Source organism: Durio zibethinus, chromosome 22 (genome assembly GCF_047325235.1).
Source record: "Durio zibethinus cultivar Kanyao isolate XHJ-2024 chromosome 22, ASM4732523v1, whole genome shotgun sequence".
Taxonomy (NCBI): domain Eukaryota; kingdom Viridiplantae; phylum Streptophyta; class Magnoliopsida; order Malvales; family Malvaceae; genus Durio; species Durio zibethinus.
Genome location: NC_143183.1, coordinates 2,953,416 through 2,978,721, shown reverse-complemented (window position 1 = coordinate 2,978,721; position 25,306 = coordinate 2,953,416). Strand labels below are relative to the sequence as shown.

The following is a 25,306-nucleotide window of genomic DNA, read 5'->3' as shown; positions in this document are numbered from 1 at the left end:
AATGGGTAAGCTCATTAGTATTTTTATTTTTATTTTTATTTATTATTATTAATATATTTTTTATTATTTATCTGTTAATATTTTTTATTATTTATCTATTAATATATTTATTTATTTCTTATTTATCTATTAATATTTTTTTTATCTTTTTTTTTACTTTATCTTTTTTTTTTATCAATTTTCGACGAGATTAGGATCAGAAAAAAATTAAAATTTATTCTGCTGTGAATTTGGGGGTTGGCAGAGATGGGATTGGATTCAAAGATTGAATCCAAATCCCAGAAGAAATTAGGATTGATCAAAATCTCTTCTGATCAATCCCTATAAATAGGTCCATAGATCACACAGAATAGGGGACAAAAAGAAAAAAAGGAGAAAACAAAAGTAAGAAAATAGTGTTTAGCAATTTTAGGAATTTTAGAAAATTTTTTTTGAATTTTTGGCTATATTTTTCTGGAAATTTTTAAAAAATTTCCAGAATCCGGTGAATTTTTTGACAAAAATTCAAGTTTTTCGATGATCATCCAACGAGAAAACCCATTTTTCAATGATATACCCAGAAACTGAAGACTTTTCTGGCGATATTCAACCAAAAATGACAACCAAAAATCACCTAGAGGGAGAAGGAGAAGAGAAGAGAGAGAAAGCATGGGGGAAACATATAAGGAAAGAAGAAAAAATTTCTTTTATACGCAAGTTAAACGACGTTGTTTTGCGTTAAAGCTTAAACAAGATCCGCACGTTTTGCCAAGATCTAACCCAACCCGAGCACCAGCTTGTTTTTGACCCGCGTCTGACCCGAGTGCTAACCGACCCCTAGAGCCAAGCAACATTTTCGAGCCATTTTTCTTTCTAGAGCCGAGCCAATTTCAACCACTGAGCCGACCCGCATTAAGGTATTTTTTTTTCTTTCATTTATTAATTATTTTATTTTATTTATTTTATTCATTATTATTATTTCTAAATTAGAATTATTAGGTATTCTTTAATTTTTTTTTAATTTTAATTTTAATTTATTTTTCTTTTTAATGAAATTTCTAAAATAAAACTCTCAAAAAAATATTTTTAGGGAAAAATTGAAAGTAACAATTTTTCTAAAAAATAAAATTTCTAAAATAAAAGTTTTCAAAAAATATTTTTGAGAAAAAGTTGAAAGTATCAATTTTTCTTAAAAATAAAATTTCTAAAATAAAAAATTTTTCAAAAGCATTTTGGGAGAGAATTGAAAGTATCAATTTCTCTTGGAAATAAAAAAGTGTTAAAAAAATATATTTTTAGGAAAAAATTGAAAGTATCAAATTTTCTTATTATAAAATAGAAATTTTCAAAAGCATTTTGGAAAAAGTTGAAAGTATCAATTTCACTTGAAGATAAAAAAATTTAAAAATATTTTTGGGAAAAAGTTGTAAGTATCAATTTTTCTTTGAAATTAAATTAAAAAAAATATATTTTGAGGAAAAGTTAAAAGTATCAATTTTCTTTAAAAAAGTTGAACAAGAAAAATATTTTTGAGAAAAAGTTGAAAGTATCAATTTTCTTTTTACAAAAGCAAATGAGTTTTTTTTTTTTTTAAAAAGAAAAGGATTTATATCTAAAATTAAGTTTTTATTTTCTTTTCCTTTTCTTTCTTAAAATTTTTATATTAAATAATCCGATAATGGAGTATTTGTAAGTGAAACAATAATTTTTTTGTATATTCTTGAGGTGAGGAAATTTTCTTAATTTTTTATCAAAAGTATTAGAGTCAATTAAGAATAATTTTCAAAAGAATAATTACTTGGTAAAATTTTTAAGGTCTTTTGGATAACATGAAATTAAGCTGGTACTATTTTTCGATGAGCGTTGTGAGGGTGCTATAATCTTCTTCACACATAACCGTATTCTTGAATCCTATTCTGTTTAGTAGACCCGGATCTGTTCTTTTTAAACCCTTAAGCTTAAGTGTTTTTTGAAAGGATAATCGTACCTAAACAAAAAAAATTGACAGTAACTCTTTAAAGTTAATGTCAAACGATAAATCTTCGAATCTAGACATTATGACAATAATAATATTTCGGGTAGGACTAAATTACTCCAAACTTAAAAAATTATATTCGAAGTTAAATATAAGGCCTTTGAGGAGAAGGAGGCAACTTGATTTTGCCAAGCAAAAAGGGCGAATTGTTGCAGGGTGATTTTTTGAGGAGAGCGGTTTGGATGGAATGGAAAGTTGGGTGTGGGAATTCATAAAATAAAAGGCGGTGCATGGGATAATACAGAGTTTTTTAATTTTTATTTAATTATTTCTAATAAAATATTTTACAAATTTCGTTTAAAATTTTCTCTGTTGAATAACCATGACGGAACAAGGTTGTGCCATTTGTGGATAAGAAAACTTGCTCGCAAGCTTTCTCACAACCGTTGAAAAAAATACTCGAGCTTTCACAACCGTTAAATTAAGGATAAACAAACTTTCTCTATCGGATGTATTTCACTTAATTTTTTTACTACAATCATATAATTATTTAATTATAATAAATAATTATGTATAAGACCACTACTTATAAATATTAATTTCATATAAAATTTATATAAATCTCTTATAATTTTAAATTATGATTGAATAATTATATTATAATAATTATACATGATATCTTTCTTCTTGATGGTTGTTGGAGAATTAATGATACTGATTTGTAAATAATTTATTTTCATAATTGACACTGATGTATTGGCTGTATAGGTTTTTTTTTTTTTTACAATATTTTTGTAGTAGGTTATTATATTTGGTTGCTCGGATAAAATAAAAATTGTCATTTATTTCCAAAAAAAAAAAATCTTATTAAAGAAATTAGACATATTTTAAGAGAAAACCATGTAGATCATGTAGATTTTCTAGTATTTATACTCATTTTTCCCTTTGGATAAATGAAAATTTCCTAATGATGATGGAGGATTAAGTGATAAATGAAAAAAAAAAGTAGTATAAATAAATAAAATCATGTACATAAAGCATGACAATTAATAAAATAGTTTGAGAAATATAAAAAAAAAAAAAGGTTAAAGAGCAGGAGAATTATTAAGTTGTACTATTAACATCTTATATTGTAAATAAAATAATATTTTAATTCAAAACTATTTGCAAATACATTAATAAAAATGGATAATATGAAATTTTACATCATAAAATCCATTGAAAATCCAATTCTACATTTTTTTTGGCAAACTCACATATCAAACTCCTTTAATAAAAATTCTAAACTTCATTTTAAAGGTTGATTTATTTCTAGCTAACTAATTATAAAAGCATTTTTATTTTATATTTTATAACTAAAAATAATTCTAACTCAATAGATAATATAAAATGATACAATGAAATAAAAAAAACTAATCTTCACTCAATTTTTGTAAATGGAAAATTTTAGATAAATTTTTTTAGGTGAAATTCATAAAATTATTTATAAAAAATATTAAATAAAACTTAAAATTAAAAATAAAAATTCATAAATTGAAAAATCTTATTATATAGATGTAAATTTAAAAAAATAATAATAAATTTTGATATATAATTTTAGATAAATATTGTTAGTAAAAATATTGAAAAAATTTTATTATTAAATAATATCAATCAAATTTAAATTATAAATACTAATTTTAATAATTTTTTTACATATTATTAATTTTTATATTTTACTCTATTAATCAATTTGAATTTTTTATTAAATTATTTAAAAAACTTTTTTATAAACTTCACTTTAAAAATTTTATATAAATTTTATCCCTCTTGTAAAACGCGTACATTAATATAAACTTCAACCGCTCCAACAACTGTCTAAGCGCAATCAATATGCAAAAAATACTCAAAATCAATAAGCAATTGAAAAAACAAATACATTGAAATGAAGCAAATGTACAAAACAACTGCTCCATCGTCGGAACAACTTGTCACAGGTTCAATACATATTGCCGGCAGCTATGTAGTTGGTTGGTATTAGATTCTTAATTTAAAGTCTAATGATTAAGGATCATGCTCGAACAATCTCAATTAAAAGGAAATTGCTCAAAAATAGCATTGAATTTGTGAAATTCATAGGGAGCAAGTGATAAGCCAAATTCGACAGCACCTTCGCCATCCCTACTCTCAGAAATTGAAATCGATCCACGGGAACCAATATGAACGACTTCACTCTTTGTTGGTCGCCCGAAACCAAATTCTGTTTCGTAAACTCTCAGTTTTGGTGATCCGGCAAGTGATACAAGGTGCTCGCATTCTTTGAGCACTTCCTTTGCACTTGAAGTCCAATTCTCTATCCCTTTCAATGGTTCTTTCTCGAATTCCTGAATTTCTCTTCCAATGGCGTTTGCAGCCACAAAAATCCCATTTTCTCCAGTTAGTTCATTTCTTCTGGCTGTTGCAATACATGGCGTTAGGCAGTTTCCAAAATAAGTTTTGGGTAATCTCAGCCGGTCTCTACAATCAGCTGGAAAAAGGAATCGGCAAATCCCATTATCAGGAGTTTTTTTACTTAGATGCAATTTGATCAAACAAACCCACATGACAGCAGTGGTTACCACAAATGTTGACAATCTTGGTGGATCCTGCTTCTCATTTTCTTCCACAAACTTTCTTGCAATCCATTTTTTCAACATCTCAACTTGGGTTTTGCTGATTACAGGCGTGATTCGAACATTGTCATTTCGATTCATTCTTGTCGAAGTCTCTGCATTAGACATTTCCTTGAGAAAAATGGACCAAATACCTCTAGGATCTTGAATCAAATCCCTGCTGTAATCAGGTGGGTAATTGTCAACAAAAGTTAAGTCCCCTTCTGACCTACAAATAGATGCCCATGACTTGGTGAAATGACCAAAAGCCTTCCCATCAGCTGCAACATGACAAAAGGTAACACCGATTGAAATTCCAACATAAGGAAAGATACTGACTTGGATAGCCATCAGAGGCTGCTGCTTGCAAAAACTGTCGCCATCAGAGCACATACTTGGCGGTGCCAACTTCGGGACGAGATCTTCTAATTCGTGACCACGTCGTGGAATCTGACCGTTGCCTGTGAGATGCTTAAACTCTGCTGTGGATTCAGTGACAACAAAGAGGACAGAATCACCGTCTGTATACTGAATATAAGGCCTTTGAGGACGGGGGGGCCACTTGAGATTACCTGCAAAAGGGAAGAAATGTTGCAGAGCAAGGGATAGTGAGTTTTTGAGGTTGGGGAGCGAGTTTTGCATGAAATGGGAAGTTGGATATGGGAATTCATAGAAGAAAAGGCGTTGCATATGGCAACAAGAAACCCACATGGTGTCAAAGAAAGTAAGAGGGATTGAGGTTGTAGGAACAGAGCCTGGTGGTGGAGAAACATGGCTATCTTCAAGAACATTGATTAAGCAATTCTGAGCCATGTTTGTGTTTGGAGATAGGCAGTGATCCAGATCAATATTTGTTCAGACAAGCTAAAATAAAACAATTAAAAATGGGAGTCACGTTTATCGAAGAAACGGTGCATGAAACGGGGTATTGGGTTTTGTGCCACTGCTAGTCCACTGCCCACCGCTCGAGAAATTTAGAAGCATCAAACTTTGTTTTGTTTATATTTTGTAGTCCTTTTTGTTTAAATTTATTTGTTTATTTTTTAAAATATCTTAAAATTATAAAAGAGTTATTCATAACTTTTTATATTAGAAAAATATTTTTAATGATTTTTATATTTTGACATTAAAAATTTGAAAGATCAATTTAAAAAATTTTAATATAAAAACATTTGTATTAAAATCTAATATATTTATAGAAAATTGATGTTTCATTATTTTTAAAGTTCAAAATAAAAAAAAAATCATGAAAGATATAATTTTAAAATGTAAAAAAAAAATAGATATTAAAAAATGATATGATTTTAAAACGCCTAAAAAATAAATATGAAAAAATTTGGATGGAAGGTAATTTACTTGTACTGACAAGACAATTGCTCATCAACCTTAATAAAATAAATAAAAATATTAACTTAACTAAGTTGCATTGGTGTCAAAGATGTCAATCCAAAATGTATCATGAAGACATATACAAGGGTACTCTTAAAATCATTAAAAAAAAAAGCAAAATCCAAGATTCCATGATCAATGGGATTAATCTTGTTCTTCTGCATACATATTTTAATTTGATAATATAATGACATTCTGTTTATTTTGTTTTTCCTTCAAACAAAACTAGGGAACTATAGTTTTATATTGCCAAATTTTTTATTAATTCTATTACAAGTCAAACAAGCCTCACTCAAAAACAGCTTTGAAGCTATCCAATTCATGTTGTGAAAGTGCTAAGCCAAATTCAATACCAGCTGCCTCTTCTCTACTCTCAGCCATGGCAATAGATCCAAAAGAACCAATGTGAGCCACCCCAGTTTTTCTTGGTCTTCCCCACCCAAAATCTATCCCATACACTCCCAATTTTGGTGATGCAGCTATGGTTATACCATGGCCGCCATATTTGAATATTTCCTTTGACTTTGATAGCCATTTCTCTGCCTCTCAATGCTTCTTTATCCAATTCCATGATTTCTTTTTCAATGGCCTTCGCAGCCACAAGAATCCCATTCACGTTAAGCAGGTCACCCTTCTTAGCTGCTGCGAAACGTGGCTCAAGGCAGTTCCCGAAGTATGTTGCAGGCAATTTGAGGCGGTCTCTACAATCTGCTACGAAAATGAAATAGCAATCACTATCGTCTGATGAAAGATCATGTGTTCCATTTTCTTTTAATTTGACCAAACAAACCCACATGTAAGAACATGTTACGACAAATGTTGACACCCTTAATGTCGACTCCGATCCATTTTCTTCCATGAACTTTTTTGTAACCCATTTCTTCAATAACCCAACCTTGGATCGTTTGATGACAAAAGTAACCCGATACTTGTCAGATGGAATGTTGTCCACATCCTCTCAATTCCACATATCCTTCATGAATATGGATGCTAGCCCCAGTGGATCTTTGATCAAGCCCCTGTTGTAATCGGGTAGAGACTTGTTAAGAAAATTCAAATGATCCCCTTGAGATAGATTAGCAGATGCCCATGATTTCATAAAATGAATAAACGCCCGACCATCAGCTGCAGCATGGTTAAACGTAACACCTATGGAAATGCCTGCCTTTGGAAATACACTAACCTGAATGGCCATGAGAGGCTTCTGCATGCCATTTGAGCACGTACTAGCCGGTTGCAATTTCGGGAGAAGAGCTTGCAACTCTTCAATCTATCGTGCATGATCTCCTATGAGATAACTGAAATCTTCTGTTGATTCTTTGGCGATAAACGGAACAGAATCAGCCTCTTTGAAGTGAATATAAGGCCTTTGGGGGGGTGGAGGGAGCACAAGATTGCATGCAAGAGGATAGAAGTGTTGCAGAGTGAGTGAGAGAGATGATTTGAGATTGGGGAGAGTGATTTGCATGAAATACAGGGAAGGGTATGGGAAATCATAGAAAAGCAGGCGTTGCATGGGAGAAGAACCAAACCAGTGTATATCAAAGAAGGTTAGAGGAAGAGAAGTTGTAGGAACTGAACCTGGTGAAGGAAATACACGACTATCTTCAAGAGTTTTCATTCTCTGATCTATGTTAAATTTCTAGGAACTAATAAATGAAAATCAGCATTTATAAATAAAGAGGTGAGAGATTGTGAATTATGTGATATTAAGCACTCGTCTTGCTTCTTGAATCATCTAGGCAGAAGTTTAATCAATCTGTTAGGCAAAGAGTTGAAAATTATTTCTTTGTCTGTAATAATTTATTAATTATATATTCTCTGGCATTAATTTATATTAATGTCAGAGAGATTCAATGTCTCTGCATTTGATCAAATTCAAACATGTAGAATGCCTGTATTCCGACTGTTCTAATTGACCAGCTGTTTGTACAATCATATATATATATATATTATTTAAATATTTTATAATAAATGCCAAATTTTTTATATAAATTTTAAACCTATAATCCTAATTTTATTATATTAAACACAATAGAATTTTAGTTATCTAATTTCTTTTATGAATTTCTGACTTTTGGTTTTTCTCTATTTAGGTTCTTTAAAATTATTATTTGTTAAAATTTATTAAAATTTTTAGTTTTTTTGACTATTGATTTTCTTGTGATTTATGATTTGTAATAAATGCCAAATCTTTTTATGTAAATTTTAAACCTATATCTCCTAACTTTTTCATATTAAACATATTGGTTACCTAATTTTTTTATGGATTTCTGATTTTTAATTTTTAATTTTATTTACGTTCTTCATAATTGTTATTTAAAATTTATTGAAACTTTTATTTTTCTAATATTAGTGTTTTTGACTATTGATTTTCTTGTGATTTATGATTTTTTATCGCAATAGACTTTTGGTTGCCTAACTTATTTTATAAATTTATGACTTTTGATTTTTTTTTCTATTTATGTTCTTTAAAATCAGTACATAAATTTTAAACCTATATCTCCTAATTTTATTATATTAAACACAATAAACTTTTGATTACTTAATTTTTTTATAGATTCCAAACTTCTGATTCTCTTCTATTTATATTCTTTAAAAATGTTATTCGTTAAATTTTATTGAACTTTTAGTTTTCTATTATTAATTTTTTTGATTTTTTTGTGATTTATGATTTTTCATCAAAATAAATTTTTGGTTGCCTAACATTTTATGGATTTCTAACTTTTAATTTTCTTCTATTTATGTTCTTTAAAATCATAATTTGTTAAAACTTGTTGAAACTTTTAGTGTTTCTTACTATTTATTTTCTTGTAATTTACGAGCTGTAATAAATGCCAAGTCTTTTTACATAAATTTTAAACCTATATCTCCTAATTTTATTTTATGAAACACAATAAATTTTTGGTTACTTAATTTTTTTTTATGGATTTTTAGATTTCTAACTTTTGATTTTTTTTTATTTATGTTCTTTAAAATCGTTGTTTGTTAAAATTTATTGAAACTTTTAGTTTTCTAATATTAGTGTCTTTGACCATTGATTTTCTTGGGATTTATGATTTTTCATCACAATAAACTTTTAGTTGCCTAACTTTTTTTATGAATTTTTGACATTTGATTTTTTTCTATTTTTGTTTTTTAAAATCATTATTTGTTAAATTTTATTAAAACTTTTAATGTTTTTTACTAATGATTTTCTTGTAATTTATAATTTTTTATTACAATAGACTTTTGATTGCTTAATTTTTTATGGATTTCTGACTTTTAAATTTTTTTCTATTTATGTTCTTTAAAATCAATATTTGTTAAAATTTATTGAAACTTAATATTGATTTCCTTGTGACTTTTAGTATGCTTTAAAAATAATTAATTGTGAATAATTAAAATTTAACTAATGTTATTGTTAATTATTTTTTGGGTGTTTGATTAAAGTTTGATTGCTAATTATTGATTTAAATTATAAACTTATATTATATAAACTAATTTATGGGTTTAATTTTCATCCATTATTTTTAATTAAATTAACTTATGAATTTAACTTCGTATACTTGAAAGAGGCATTAGATAATTGATGTGTTGGTGGGTGATGGATAGTTGAGTTACGTACATATTTTTTTTATTCTATTTTTCTTTCATTTCTTATCACATGGTGCTATGGTGGTGGGTGGTGGAATACATCATTCTTTTTCTTTTGTTTTGCTTAGTTATCGCAAGAAAAAGAAACTTTGAAAGGAATTAGATTCGGGGCTTTGAAATGTGCTAATCATCAGAAACAAATTTTGCCATGCAGTGGAAATGATAAAAAAAAATTAGGATATTGAGTTTTGTATGTTTGTTTTTCTTAATCCGAGTGAGTTTTAATTTGCACTTAAGTTAGATAAGTTTCAGTTTACTGGCTTTTAGAATTCATTTTGATTCAGTAACGTGTACTAAGGTTTCAAAATGCTTTTCAACTAATAATGGTATGTTGCCTTTACAAGTGCTTTTACGTAGTTTGAAAATTATAATTAAGTGCGGAATTTAGGCTTGAGATGTCTTATTTAGATAAACTATACCTTTATTCATATATACTGAATTTTATTCAAATCAAAAAGTTGTTAACACATTGATGTATAAAAGTCATTTTTATATAATCAATTATGACAACATAAGGTAATAGATTTATTAACTTGGTAGCATGGCTTTGAACGATTAAAAACTTAATCCGACCAATGATAAAAGGCTAAAGGGATCTGTTTTGTAATATGTTCGTTTAAAATATACGTATAGAAACTTATTTATATTGCCTTTTTATAATGGAAGTCAAGTGAGACACATGCTTGTGGTGGAGTAGTGGTGAGAGGATTTGTTGGAGATGGAATAGCTTTTGTTAGTCACTATTGTTGCAACTTAAACTGTAAGGAGTAAAGTGATCTTACTTAATTCTTTATTGGCCTTCATTAGTTTGTGTAAGCAAAGGTTGGTAATCAATTTAAGATGCGGTGGCATTTACGAAATTGGCTTTTAAATTCTTTCATATATGTTTTTGTTTCGTGAATTCCAAATATAGGTATTTTTTTTTATTGTTGTTTTAACTTTGCAGCTGTTTAGTTGTCTTTGTTGAAGATGTTTCTATGATTTTAGGATGGAATTGATAAGTTTATTAGTTATGTATTTGTGCACAAAATATGTTCATCAAAATGCCTCGTGATGTTATTGTTTAGTCATGGGAAGTGGGATGTTTTGATGGTTTCTTTGGTGCTAGGAGACTAATACTAAACATTTGCATGGAATATGGGACGAAGCCTTAATTTATTAATGTTGAGCTTCTATAGCTCTTCCTTTTTTAAGGAATATCCAAAGTTAATTGTATTAATAAAATCTGTTCTAATTAAAAAAAATCAAGATAAAAGTGAGATACATATAAATATAAAAGCTTTTAATTATTTTTTTAAAGCGAATTTATATTATATAAGGAAAAACAATGTCTTCATACTCTGAACAAAAATTTTGCTCCTTTCGTTAGGGTACCAAAATAGTTTACTGTTTTATAGCATATTGTTATATATACGTTAAATTGAAAATGCAATCAATATGCAATAATTCATCACAATTAATAATTAAAAAAAAAAAAAGCACACGCACGCACAAACATTGAAATGAAACACGTGGTCAAAACAATTACATCGTAGGAAGAACTTGTCACAGGTTCAATAAATCTCGTCGACAGCTACGTGGACAGGCGTGTGGTCTGTTGATATTAGATTCTTAATTTCAAGTCTTGTCATTAGGGACAAGCTCTACCAGTCTCGGTTAAAAAAAATATTTTTGCTCAAAAATGGCATTGAATTTGTTAAATTCATAGGGAGCAAGTGATAAGCCAAATTCGACAGCACCTTCGTCACCCCGACTCTCAGCGATAGAGATCAATCCATGGGAACCAATGTGAACGACCTCACTTTTTGTTGGTCTCCAGACCCAAAATCTGTTTCGTATACTCTCAGTTTTGGTGATCCAGTAAGTGATACATAGTGGTCGCATTCTTTGAGCACCTCCTTTGTACTTGAAATCCAATTCTCTACCCCTGTCAATGGTTCTTTCTCGAATTCCTGAATTTCTCTTCCAAAGGCGTTTGCAGCCACAAAAATCCCATTTTCTCCAATTAGTTCACTTCTTCTGGCTTTTGCAATACATGGTTTTAGGCAGTTTCCAAAATAATTTTTTGGTAATCTTTGGCGGTCTCTACAATCAGCTTGAAAAATGAACAGGCAAATCCCATTATCAGGAGTTCTTTTACTTTGATGTAATTTGATCAAACAAACCCACATGAAAGCAGTGGTTACCACAAATGTTGACAATCTTGGTGTATCCTGCTTCTCTTTTTCTTCCACAAACTTTCTTGCAATCCATTTTTTCAACATCACAACTTGGGTTTGCTGATTACAGGCGAGATTCGAACATTGTCTTTTAGATTTATTGTTGTCATGATCTTTGCATCAGATATTTCCTTAAGAAAAATCGACCAAATATCTGTAGGATCTTGGATCAAATCCCTGCTGTAATCAGGTAACTGTTAACAAAAGTTAAGTCCCCTTCTGACCAACAAATAGATGCCCATGACTTGGTGAAATGACCAAAAGCCTTCCCATCAGCTGCAACATGACAAAAGGTGACACCAATCGAAATCCCAACATCGGGAAAGATAGTGACTTGGATAGCCATGAGAGCCTGTTGCTTGCAAAACCTGTCGCCATCAGAGCACATACTTGGCGGTGCCAATTTGAGGACGAGATCTTCTAATTCCTGACCACGTCGTGGAAGCTGACCGCTGCCTGTCAGATGCTTAAACTCTGCTGTGGCTTCAGTGACAACAAAGGGGACGGAATCACCATCGGCATACTGAATATAAGGCCTTTGAGGAGGCAGGGGCCACTTGAGATTACCTGCAAAAGGGAAGAAATGTTGCAGAGCAAGGGAGAGTGAGTTTTTGAGGTTGGGGAGCGAGTTTTGCATGAAATGGGAAGTTGGGTATGGGAATTCATAGAAGAAAAGGCGTTGGATATGGCAAAAAGAAACCCACATGGTGTCAAAGAAAGTAAGAGGGATTGAGGTTGTGGAAACGGAGCCTGGTGGTGGAGAAACATGGCTATCTTCAAGAACATTGATCAAGCAATTCCGAGCCATTGTTGTGTTTGGGGACAGGCAGTGATCCAGATCAATATTTGTTCAGACAAGCTAAAATAAAACAATTATATATGCGTACTCACGTTTATCGAAGAAACGGTGCACGAAACGTCGTATTGGGCTTTGTGCCACTGCCAATCCACTGCCCACCGCTCGAGAAATTTGGAAGCATCAAACTTTGTTTTGTTTAAATTTATTTGTTTATTTTTTAAAATATCTTAAAATTATAAAAGAGTTATTCATAACTTTTTATATTAGAAAAGCATTTTTAATGATTTTTATCTTTTAACATTAAAAATTTGAAAGATCAATTTAAAAAACTTTAATATAAAAAAATTAATATTAAAATCTAATATATTTATAAAAAATTGATGTTTCATTATTTTTAAGTTCAAAATAAAATAAATCATGAAAAATATATAATTCTATAATGTAAAAAAAAAATTTAGATATTAAAAAATGATATAATTTTAAAACACCTCAAAAATAAATATGAAAAAAAATGGATGGAAGGTAATTGACTTGTACTGTCGAGACAATTGCTCATCCACCTTAATAAAATAAATCAAAACATTAACTCACCTAATTTGTATTGGTGTCAAATATGTCAATCCTGAATGGATCGTGAAGACATATATGAGGGTACTCTTAAAATCATTCAAAAAAAAAAAAAGCAAAATCCAAGATTCCATGATCAATGGGATTAATCTTGTTCTTTTGCATACATATTTTAATTTGATAATATAATGACATTCTATTTACTTTGTTTTTCCTTCAAACAAAACTATGGAACTATAATTTTATTTTGCCAAATTTTTTATTAATTCTATTATAACTCAAACAAGCCTCGCTCAAAAACAGCATTGAAACTATCCAATTCATGTTGTGATAGTGCTAAGCCAAATTCAACCCCACCTTCCTCTTCTCTACTCTCAGCCATGGCAATAGATCCAAAAGAACCAATGTGAGCCACCTCAGTTTTTCTTGGTCTTCCCCACCCAAAATCTATCCCATACACACCCAATTTTGGCGATGCAGCTATGGTTATACCATGGCCTCCATATTTGAATATTTCCATTGACTTTGATAGCCATTTCTCTGCCTCTCTCAATGCTTCTTTATCCAATTCCATGATTTCTTTTCCAATGGCCGTTGCAGCCACATGAATCCCATTCTCGTCAAGCAGGTCACTCTTCTTAGCTGCTGCGAAACGTGGCTCAAGGCAGTTCCCGAAGTATGTTGCAGGCAATTTGAGGCGGTCTCTACAGTCTGCTACGAAAATGAAATGGCAATCACTATCGCCTGATGAAAGATAGTGTGTTCCATTTTCTTTTAATTTGACCAAACAAACCCACATGTAAGCACATGTTACCACAAATGTTGACAACCTTAATGTCGACTCCGATCCATTTTCTTCCATGAACTTTTTTGTAACCCATGTTTTCAATAACTCAACCTGGGATCGTTTGATGACAAAAGTAACCCGAAACTTGTCAGGTGGAATGTTGTCCACATCCTCCCAATTCCACTTATCCTTCATGAATATCGATGCTAGGCCCCGTGGATCTTTGATCAAGCCCCTGTTGTAATCAGGTAGAGACTTGTTAAGAAAACTCAAATGATCCCCTTGAGATAGATTAGCAGATGCCCATGATTTCATAAAATGAATAAACGCCCGACCATCAGCTGCAGCATGGTTAAACGTAACACCAATCGAAATGCCTGCCCTTGGAAATACAGTAACCTGAATGGCCATAAGAGGCTTCTGCATGCCATTTGAGCACGTACTAGCCGGTTGCAATTTCGGTAGAAGAGCTTGAAACTCTTCAATCTGTCGTGCACGATCGCCTATGAGATGATTGAAATCTGCTGTCGACTCTTTGGCAATAAACGGAACAGAATCAGCCTCTTTGAAGTGAATATAAGGCTTTTGAGGAGGTGGAGGGAGCACAAGATTGCCTGCAAGAGGAAAGAAGTTTTGTAGAGTGAGTGAGAGAGATGATTTGAGATTGGGGAGAGTGATTTGCATGAAATACGGGGAAGGGTATTGGAAATCATAGAAAAACAGGCGTTGCATGGGAAAAGAACCAAGCCAGTGTATATCAAAGAAGGTGAGAGGAAGAGAAGTTGTAGGAACTGACCCTGGTGAAGGAAATACACGGCTATCTTCAAGAGTTTTCATTTTCTGATCTATGTTAAATTTCTAGGAACTAATAAATGAAAATCAGCATTTATAAATAAAGAGGTGAGAGATTATGAATTAAGTAATATTAAGCACTCGTCTTTGCTTCTTGAAGCATCTAGGCAGAAGTTTAGTCAATCTGTTAGGCAAAGAGTTGAAACTTATTTCTTCGCCTGTAACAATTTATTAATTATATATTCTCGGGTATTAATTTATATTAATGTCAGAGAGATTCAATGTCTCTACATTTGATCAAATTCAAACATGTAGAATGCCCGTATTCGCACTGTGCTAATTGACCAACTGTTTATACAATATCATATATATATAATTTAAATATTTTGTAATAAATATCAAATTTTTTATATAAATTTTAAACCTATATCTTATAATTTTATTATATTAACACAATAGATTTTTTATTATCTAAATTTTTTATGGATTTATGACTTTAAGTTTTTTTTCCATTTAGATTCTTTAAAATCATTATTTGTTAAGATTATTTTAAAAAGCTTTTAGTGTTTTTGATTATTGATTTTCTTGTGATTTACGATTTGTAATAAATGCCAAGTCTTTTTATGCAAATTTTAAACCTATATCTCTTAATTTTATTATATTAAATATATTGGTTACCTAATTTTTTTATGGATTTTTGACATTTGATTTTCTTCTATTTATGTTTTTTAAAATCGTTATTTGTTAAAATTTATTGACATTTTTAGCTTTCTAATATTAGTGTTTTAGACTATTGATTTTCTCGTGATTTATGATTTTTTATTACAATAGAATTTTAGTTGCCCAACTTTTTTATGAATTTCTAACTTTTGATATTTTTATTTATATTCTTTAAAATCATTACATAAATTTTAAACTTATATCTCCTAATTTTATTATATTAAACACAATAGACTTTTGGTTACCTAATTTTTTTATGGATTTCTAACTTTTGATTTTCATATATTTATATTCTTTAAAACCATTATTAGTTAAAATTTATTAAAACTTTTAGTTTTCTAATATTAGTGTTTTTGACTATATATTGATTTTCTTGTGATTTATGATTTTTCATCACAATAGACTTTTGATTGCCTAAATTTTTTTATGGATTTTTGACTTTTGATTTTCTTCTATTTATATTCTTTAAAATCATTATTTGTTAAAACTTACTGAAACTTTTAATATTTTTTACTATTGATTTTTTTGTGATTTATGATTTCACTACAGAGGTTTTGGTTTTTAGTGACGTTTTTTTTTACGTTTAACAACGTTTATAAATGCCACAAAAATATTGCGGTATTTTGTGAAAAATGTCACGCAGAGTGTCATCTATTCACGCATCGCGGTAAATAGCGATATTTCCAAAAAAAATGCTTTAATATTATATGCATTTATATCTAAAACGTCGATATTTTAACGGCGTTTCTATCTTTGAGACGCCGCTAAATTAGAGGCATTTTTATAAGGAAAAACATCGTTGCTTTAGTGATGTTTGTAACTGAAAACGCCACTACTTTAGAGGCGTTTGAATATGAAAATGCCTCTATATTAGCGACGTTTGTATCTTTTAGTTGTCGCTAATTCAATGGCATTTTTATGGGAAAAACGTCATTGCTTTAATGGTGTTTTTATGAGAAAAATGCTACTTAACAAGTGGCATTTGTTGGTAAGAATGTCGCTACTTGTAGTGACGTTTTATGCTAAAAATACCATTAAATTATTCATTTAACGATCTACGATGAACGCAAATGCCGTCATTATAAAAAAATATTTTTTTTTTCTAAATTCTTTTAATAAATTTTATTTTCATTAAAGAGCTTGAATTAAGAAACTGAAATTTATATTAACTTCATTCGCGTTTAAATATACATCTAATTAATGCAAAGTTTAATAATTAGTATAATAACGTTCAAATATTTTGTATACATTAACAAAATAAAAAATTAAAATGTATGAAATGGATGACTGCATACATTTTGCTGGCTGCTAATTGATGAAGAAAAATTTTCACCTTGGTCACTAGCGTGCTCAAAAACCTACTGAATAATACCATACAATTTTTAACACTTCATTGTAAGCTTTTTATATATTTAAAAATTTAAATATTTACTAAATATAATATCTGAGTTGGTGGAGCACCAAAATCATTTCCTGAAAATTATTGTTTCATAAAATTCATAAAATGACCGAATCAATCATGCAACTACTGAAATTTAGCATGCTCTTACTCCATTCTAGCACGTTCTTCCTCAATTTTAGTACGCTCCTGTTCTTTTTTGCTTTCATTTGCTGAAAATGTTGTTGCATAGTTTGCAACTCCTCTCTCAATATTGAAATGTCTCACGAAGACTAACTTGCTGAAAATGTAAATTATGGATAGCTATGTCCATAGTAGGCAGATGGTGTTTGACCCAATCCAAGGCCTCGAACCCGTCAATGCCTTTCTTTTCCAGTAACTTTTATGAATATTCGATTTTTCATTTCTTGCGTATTGAAAGAACCATCAAATGCTACTTCAATCTTAGCAGCATTTTCTCTTTCGCTTTCTCTTGTGAATATGTCATATACAACTATCAAGTTTAATGATTAATTGATGATATGTTAAAAAGAGTAAATATTTATTTTTTGTTAAAATAGATGATACAAATTATCATAATTTCTTGTGATAAATAATAAGATTACCAATATGGTTGCTACTTAAATATTGTGATTTACAACCCTATAGAGTTCTAGCTATACAACACAACTTGAACATATAATATAGTTCTCAAAATGTGTAGCACAACATAAGAAATTTTTATTTAATAAAAAATATGAAATTCAATAATATTGATCCCTTACTTCTTACAAGCAAGACCAGCTTTTGTTTTAGGAAATTTAACAAGTAGAATGGTAGAAGAAATCATTGGACTGCCTATGTTCTTAAAGGTTAATTTGGACTAATTTTTTTGAAAGATTATAATTGATTGTTAGTTTTGTCTAATTGAAGTTCAAAACTAGCATATTACCATCGACCTTTTTTTTTTCTAAATAAAAAATTCAAATAGTTAATTGCGTTGTAAAATTGTGAAGTACTCTTTTAAGTGAGTTAATTTTCAACAACATTAATTTGAAAATAATTGGATATATATTCAAATTTTTTTATTATTTTTAATGTATTCTAATTTTATTCTCTAATAATTTATGAAATTATAAGAAGTATAATGTTCTTTTATTTTTGCTTTTTATTTGTTTAAATTTGATAACCAATTTTTAAAAAATTTTATCAAATTTTTTTATTTTCAAATAATGAAAAATATTTAATTATATTGTTATATTCAACATTTATAATTTTCATTACTTTTAGATATTGATGACTTGTTAACTCAAAACCATGTTTTAGTGAGTAGCATTGAATATAGTTTGAATTATAATTTTCATGTAAAAGACCTATACAAAGGAAAATGTTGTACTTGTCAAACACAAACATGTAATTTGAGTTGTTGTTCAATTATAATGGATTAACAATTTTTTTTATGAATAGATGTCCTATCATAATACTAAGATCTTGGTATACCTACTTTTGAATATTCATTCTATAAGGCAATTAATTGGTATGAAAATAGGGTAAATCTGGATAATAAAATAAACAATATAATGTTCTTGATTTGTTGTCAGGAGGGAAAAATAAAGTTGTCATCGAAGAAAGAGGCTCCTAAACCTTTGAAAAGTTTATTACATCCAAATGGTAGACCTCAATCAACAAAATTTAGAGACAATATCAAAGGTTACAATAGTTTCTTTTCATTCACATTTATGGGAGCAAGTATAGACAATTCAATAAACAACAGACCTAATCCATACACATTTAAAATAAATGGACACAATTCTCATAAATTGGGATTTTTGGTGCCGTTAGATGGTCAAATGCCAAAATTCTTACAATTGTATGTTTATGATACCAAGAATAAAATTATTAATAGAATGTGTACATTAAAGGATGGAAAAAATATGAAGGATTTGGATTTTTCCATAGTTGAGTCATTGTTACGAATGTTTGATGTTAATAATCCTATTGTTCATGTTTTTCGTATGGCTAGAGAACATATTACTGAATCTAATAGTACAAAATTTTCTATTCATTTAATTGGATCAAGAGTTAATGAAATGAGATCTTATAAAGTTCCATTATCTTCGAAAATCGTAACACTTGTGGTGGGAGATTTTGGACATAGAGATAGCGGGAGAGATGTCATTATAAAACATAGATATGAAAGATTGAAAAGAATCCATAAACACTATCCCTTTTTTGTGGCAATTCAATATCCAAATTTGTTTCCTTTTGGTGAAGATGGATACCATCCAGAAATTCCTTATTATCATAATGAAGGAAGAAAAAAGACTAAAATGATTTTCCTTACAATGAGAAAGTTTTTTTCTCATATTTATACAATTTATAAGATTTGATGAATAGACTCTATTTTTAGGTAGACGATTATTTCAATAGTTTTTAGTGGATGCATATACACCCATTAAAGAGGAATGACTAAGATGAGTTCGCAATAATCAATCATAACTTTGATCGAAGATTTATAGAAATCTTTTTTATGCTCTTGTTTGAAGTGACACTTTAACTAGCTCAATTAAAAAGAGAATTATTTTGCCAACAACATTTACTGGTGGTCCTAGATACATGATACAAAATTATCAAGATGCAATGGTAGTTTGTAGGCAGTTGGGCAATCCAGATCTTTTTATAACCTTTACAACTAATTCAAATTGGCCAGAGATAAATTATATGTTGAGCACGATCAGCAAACAATGTCCATAAAATTGTCCAGATATAGTTTCTAGGGTTTTTAAATTAAAATTGAATCAAATAATGAATGTATTGGTAAAAGAGAAACATTTTAAATGTGTTTTAAGAGGTATATTTGTTTTTTGGTAATGTTATTTCTAATTTTATAATTTTTTAAATATTGATATGACTTTTATTCTAATTTTTGTTTTTTTTTTCCTAGTAGTTGTATATATAATTAAGTTTTAAAAAAAAAGGCAACCACATGCTCATATACTATTATGGTTAAAAACAAGGATTAAAACTCCATCAATTGAAGATATCAACAAGTTTATAATAGTTGGGATTCCTTCAAAAGAAGAGGATCCAACTTGTTATAATATTGTTTTACAAGTCATGATGCATGGTTTTTGCAAAAGTGCAAACAAAAATTACCCATGTATGTTTAAAGGAAAGTGTAGCAAAAGGTATAAAAAAATTTCATTAAGAAACCAGCATTGATGATGATGGCTATCCAATATATAGAAGTCAAAATGATAAAAAAACTATAATCAAGGGACGTGTGGTATTGGACAACAATTAATATATGTATAATTGAAATTTACTTGGCATGTTTATAGATTATTTAAATTCTTCTTGTATCATTGTCTTCTATTTCTTATTTATCTTAAGAAAAAAAAGGTCTTTAGTTCTATATAATCGAGACCTTTTGCTAAAATTTCAATCACATATCAATGTAGAATGGTGTAATAGGTCAAAAGCTATAAAGTATTTATTTAAATACTTAACTAAGGGCCCTAATAGAACGATTACAGTTGTTAAAGAGAACATCATTTTCAACCAGTCTTCAAGTAAAGAAGATACTAACGTTAATGAAATAAAGATGTTTTTTGGATTGTTGCTCTGTGTATGCTTGTAAAGCATATTGGAGAATATTTAAATTTGACATACATTATTGATCTCCTTTAGTTATACACCTATTTTGCACTTGCTTGAGGAACATTTCATTACATTAAAAGATTTTGATAACTTACCAAATGTTTTACACTATCCTAGAATTGATAAAACTATGTTCACAAAATGGATGTTGGCAAATTCCAATAGTGAAGTTGCTTGTGGATTGACTTATGTTGATTTTCAACAAGATTTGTTTGGGTTAAGCATGACAAAAAATGGGTTCCTAGAAAACATGGAGAAATAATTGGAAGAATTATCTATGTCCACCCAGCTTTTAGTGAAATGTATTATTTAAGAATTTTACTAAATGTAGTGCATGGACCAACGAGTTTCATAGAAATAAGAATGTTAATAATCAAGTCTATAGTAGTTTAAAACATGCTTGTTATGTGATAGGTTTAATAAGTGACGACAAGAAGTGGAATGACATAATTAAAGATGTAAGTTTTTGGGCTATTGGAGGCAAATTACGTGAATTATTCATTACAATTTTGATATTTTGTAAGGTTACTAATATTTTGCCTTTTTGAGAAACAAATTGGCAATTACTTCCTGATGGGTTTTGTATACAAAAAGAAGACCTTTCAATCATCTAGAACTTATTTTTTCAGATGGTCAATTGAAAAATTATTGTTTGATTGAAATTTAGAGATTCCTGAATAGAAATGGTAAATCTATGTTTAATTATGCTAGTTTTCTAAAACCAAATGAAAGTCTATTATCTATTATAGGGAATAAATTGATTGTAGAAGAACTTAGTTAAATGTACAAGAATTAGTGCAATAGCATAACAGAGATTGGTAATCTTTGAATGTGGATCAACGAAAGGTTAATGATTATATTATTCATGCTATAATGAATAACACAAGATGTTTTTTCTTTGTATATGGTTATGGATGCACAGGAAAAACATTTTTCTATAAAACAATATTGGTAAAGTTAAGATCCCACAAAAAAATTGCATTAGTCGTAGCTTTTTCAGATACCTTTTTATTAAAAATTCAATAATCTTGATGCAATTTAGTACTAAATTATTGTTTTACATGTTTATATTTGTTTTCTTAAATGTTAAATCTCTTTTTTTTTTATAGGAATTGCTTATTTATTGTTACCAGGTGATAGAACAGTACATAGTTAATTTGATATTCCATTGGATATTTTTAAAAAAATACATGTGGAATAAAGCAAAATACTAACATTGCTAATTTATTGTCTAAAACATGTCTTATTCTTTAATGTGGGCCTTGATGCTGTAAAGATTTATTTTTGAAGCCTTTGATAGAACACTTAGAGATATTATTGGATTTAAGGATTAAAGTGTAAAAAAAAAAAAACAAATCCTTTGGTGGAAAGATAGTGCTTCTTGAAAGTCACTTTAGGCAAATATTACATGTTATCCCAAAAGGTAAGCATAAAGAAATAATAGAGTCTTGTATTACTAGATCATACTTATGAAAAATTTGTACTACGTTCACTTTAAAAACTAGTATGTGAGTATCAGATTATGATGATAATGGCAATATGGATGAAGAGAATGTTAGATTCAATCGTTGGTTATTAAACATTGAGGAGAGCAAAGTACAAGCAATTTATAAACATAAAGAACTTAATCCACGTTGGATTGAAATTCCAAAAGAATTTATTTTCAACATAAACAGAAGACCAATAGATGTAATAATTGATGCTACTTATCCAAATTTTTATGAAAGACAAAATGATAGAAACTACATTTTTGAAAGGATGGTTCTTACTTCTCTTAATAAAATTGCACATGAGATTAATGAACCTGCGATAAATTTATTGGAAGGTAAAATGAGAATTTACAGAAGTAGTGATGAGATATGTAAAAGTTCTACAAAAAATGAAGAATTAAATGATATATATCCAATAAAGTTTTTTAGAAGTTTGGATTTTCCTGGTATGCCTTGTCATTTGTTAAAGTTGAAGATTGTTATGCTTGTTATGCTGTTAAGGAATGTGAATCCGAGCTTGGGAATGTGTAACAGTTCATGCTTAATTATTATTCAACTGGGTGATTGGGTAGCTAAAGATAAATTAATGTTTGGTATCAATATAGGATCCAAAGCATTGATTCTGAAGATATTGATAACTTCTCAACAAACAAGATGATCATTTGTTCTAAAATAACATTACAAAAAAATTTTCATTTACTGATGCTTGATTGTACTGACGGTCAAATTGCATCAGTAAAACAGGCTTTTACTAATGGTTTTTTAATATTGTCATAATATACCATATCTTTACCAACACTTTATATAATCGTCGATATAGATAAACTTTTTCTGATGGTATACAATTATCCATCAGTATAAGTATGCTATATACTAACACTTTTCTATACTGACGATCAACTTATATAAATAAAAAGAACCTATACTAACGGATTTTTGTTATTGTCAGTATAGAAAGTGCCTATACCAACACTTTGTAAATCTGTCGATATAGGTAAACTTTTTCTAACGGTATATAAATATTCGTCAGTATAAATATATTATATACTGGTAGTTATAATAGCCGTCAATATAAGCTTAAAAAATATTTATTCCAAATTTTTTTTCTAAATATTAATTCATAATATTCCCTTCTAATAAAAATTTTCAAAAACTATAATTTGATAAAAGCTATAATTATTAATAAATAAAATTTTTAACTTAATTAATTTTAAGCGATAATAAGTTTTAAATAAAATTTGTAAATATTGTATTAATTAATAAATTTATAATTAAATATTAGACTAAAATTTTTTAAATTTAAATAGTATATTAATTTGGTTTCAATTAATACTTTAGTTTTAATATGGTTTCATAAAATTTTAAAATCATTCTAGATTGAAAGTCAAATTATAAATAATCTACATATATAGTAGTATTTATATTCATATAAATATTTTTCTATGTTATTTGCAAAAGTTTTTTTATAAAATAATATTTATCGTTCACTGTATTAGCAGTTTGGGATTCTAAAGTTTAAGAAGGGGGAATAAATTTTAAAAATGATCACAAGGCATTTTACTAAAAAAAATGCCCTCAATTTTGTATAAAGGAATATTCAATGATTTTTTTGGTAAAAAAGCCTTGAATATTCCAAAAAAAAAAATATTGGGATTATTGAAAACATTTTTTTACAGAAAATACCTTAAATAATCCCTCTAAATGAATAATTCGTGGATTATTGAAGGAATTTTTGGTCAAAAATACCTTAAATAATCTACAAATTATTCAATGTATTTTTAGTCAAAAACTCCTTCAATAATCCCATTCAATATTTTGTAAGGGATTATTCAATATGTTTTTTGATTGAAAACGTCTTCAATAATCTCTTTATAAAAATTAAAATGGATTATTCAATGCATTTTTTGCCATAAATGTTTTGACTAACCTTATTTAATTTTTTCTAAAGGATTATTCAAAGTGTTTTCTCATAAAAACGTGGGTTTATTTATTTCAAATTCATACTTATGTGAATCAAATACATATATGTGATACTACGAATTACAATTTGAAATTTACATTATGAACATTATAGTATTTCAATAATTTATCACATATCCAAATTTATAACTGATAACATTACCATATAAATATACTTTTTTCAAATAATCGTATTCAATATATGTGTATGCAATAAGCTACCACTTGATATAAAACAAATATATACCAATAATATTAAACCAATACCCTAATCTAGAAACTTAAATTTTCCATTCAACATGGCATGTTAAAAACATTATAAAAAATGAAATGAATATTTTTACACCCAACCAACAATTTCCAACCCCAAGGTGTAGTGAACGATAATACATACTCAGACTACTCTTTACGAACTTCATCAAGTTTGTCTTTCATGAAGCTTCATTGATTCTCCCACTATAAAAAAAAGTCAAAAGTAAATGTTAATAAACGATAACATAATTTAGTTTTTTTTTTAAGTTATTACAATTGTATGAAATTAATACTAACATTGAATGGTGTGGTCATAAAATCATATAAACTATCTCTCTCATAAAACGAAAGATATAATATCCATAGTTAGTATATCTTGGTTGATGAGGTACTTAAAAAATAAATTTTGTGGGTTTAGGAAACATTTATCTAAATAAACTCAGCATAAAAGAATAAATTTTATATTTATCAATAATGACACTTAATTTATCTTTATTTTTTTATCAACTGCAGACATTCCCCTAAATTGAACAGAAAAAAAGTACTTAATACAAAATTAAAAATAATTATGAAGAAACACAAGATAATATAATAACATATAATACCTTTTTATAAAATTATGAATATCAGGGTTAGGCATTATCATTGGTTAAGCAAAATTTAATAAGTATGGCATAAAAAAATTGGTATCAATCACAATAAGCTGCCAATGACAACTGTAAAATAATAAGAATGATATACTCAGATTAGGCATCATATCAAATTCGGTAAGGTTAGAATAATTATTTGTATGAATATAACTTACGTAGCATTATACAAGACTAAAAATTAATCGACTTATTTTTACATGCATTGACCCACATGACGATCACAAAAAATGATAGTACCACTTTGCTCACTAATAAAATTCAGGTCAACGAATCTAAATCTATAGGTCATTTGTCTCGCCTTGATCTCTCTATATAGAAAGTTGCACGATAACAAATAATAATACTAGTTAGTAATACACCGTAATATTGACTTTGCATATTTAAATTTATAAGCTAACCTCATATAAGCAACAATATCATAAGT

General features: G+C 28.6%; 4 pseudogenes; all 4 read right to left on the bottom strand.

The window, feature by feature from the left end:
* Window positions 1–3,850: 3,850 nt before the first annotated feature.
* Window positions 3,851–5,435, bottom strand: LOC111307237 (coumaroyl-CoA:anthocyanidin 3-O-glucoside-6''-O-coumaroyltransferase 1 pseudogene; annotated as a pseudogene).
* An 826-nt stretch (window positions 5,436–6,261) lies between these two features.
* Window positions 6,262–7,594, bottom strand: LOC111307020 (coumaroyl-CoA:anthocyanidin 3-O-glucoside-6''-O-coumaroyltransferase 1 pseudogene; annotated as a pseudogene).
* Window positions 7,595–11,094: 3,500 nt separating this feature from the next.
* LOC111307019 (coumaroyl-CoA:anthocyanidin 3-O-glucoside-6''-O-coumaroyltransferase 1-like) lies at window positions 11,095–12,636 on the bottom strand (annotated as a pseudogene).
* An 825-nt stretch (window positions 12,637–13,461) lies between these two features.
* On the bottom strand, window positions 13,462–14,818 carry LOC111307018 (coumaroyl-CoA:anthocyanidin 3-O-glucoside-6''-O-coumaroyltransferase 1 pseudogene; annotated as a pseudogene).
* Window positions 14,819–25,306: the final 10,488 nt, after the last annotated feature.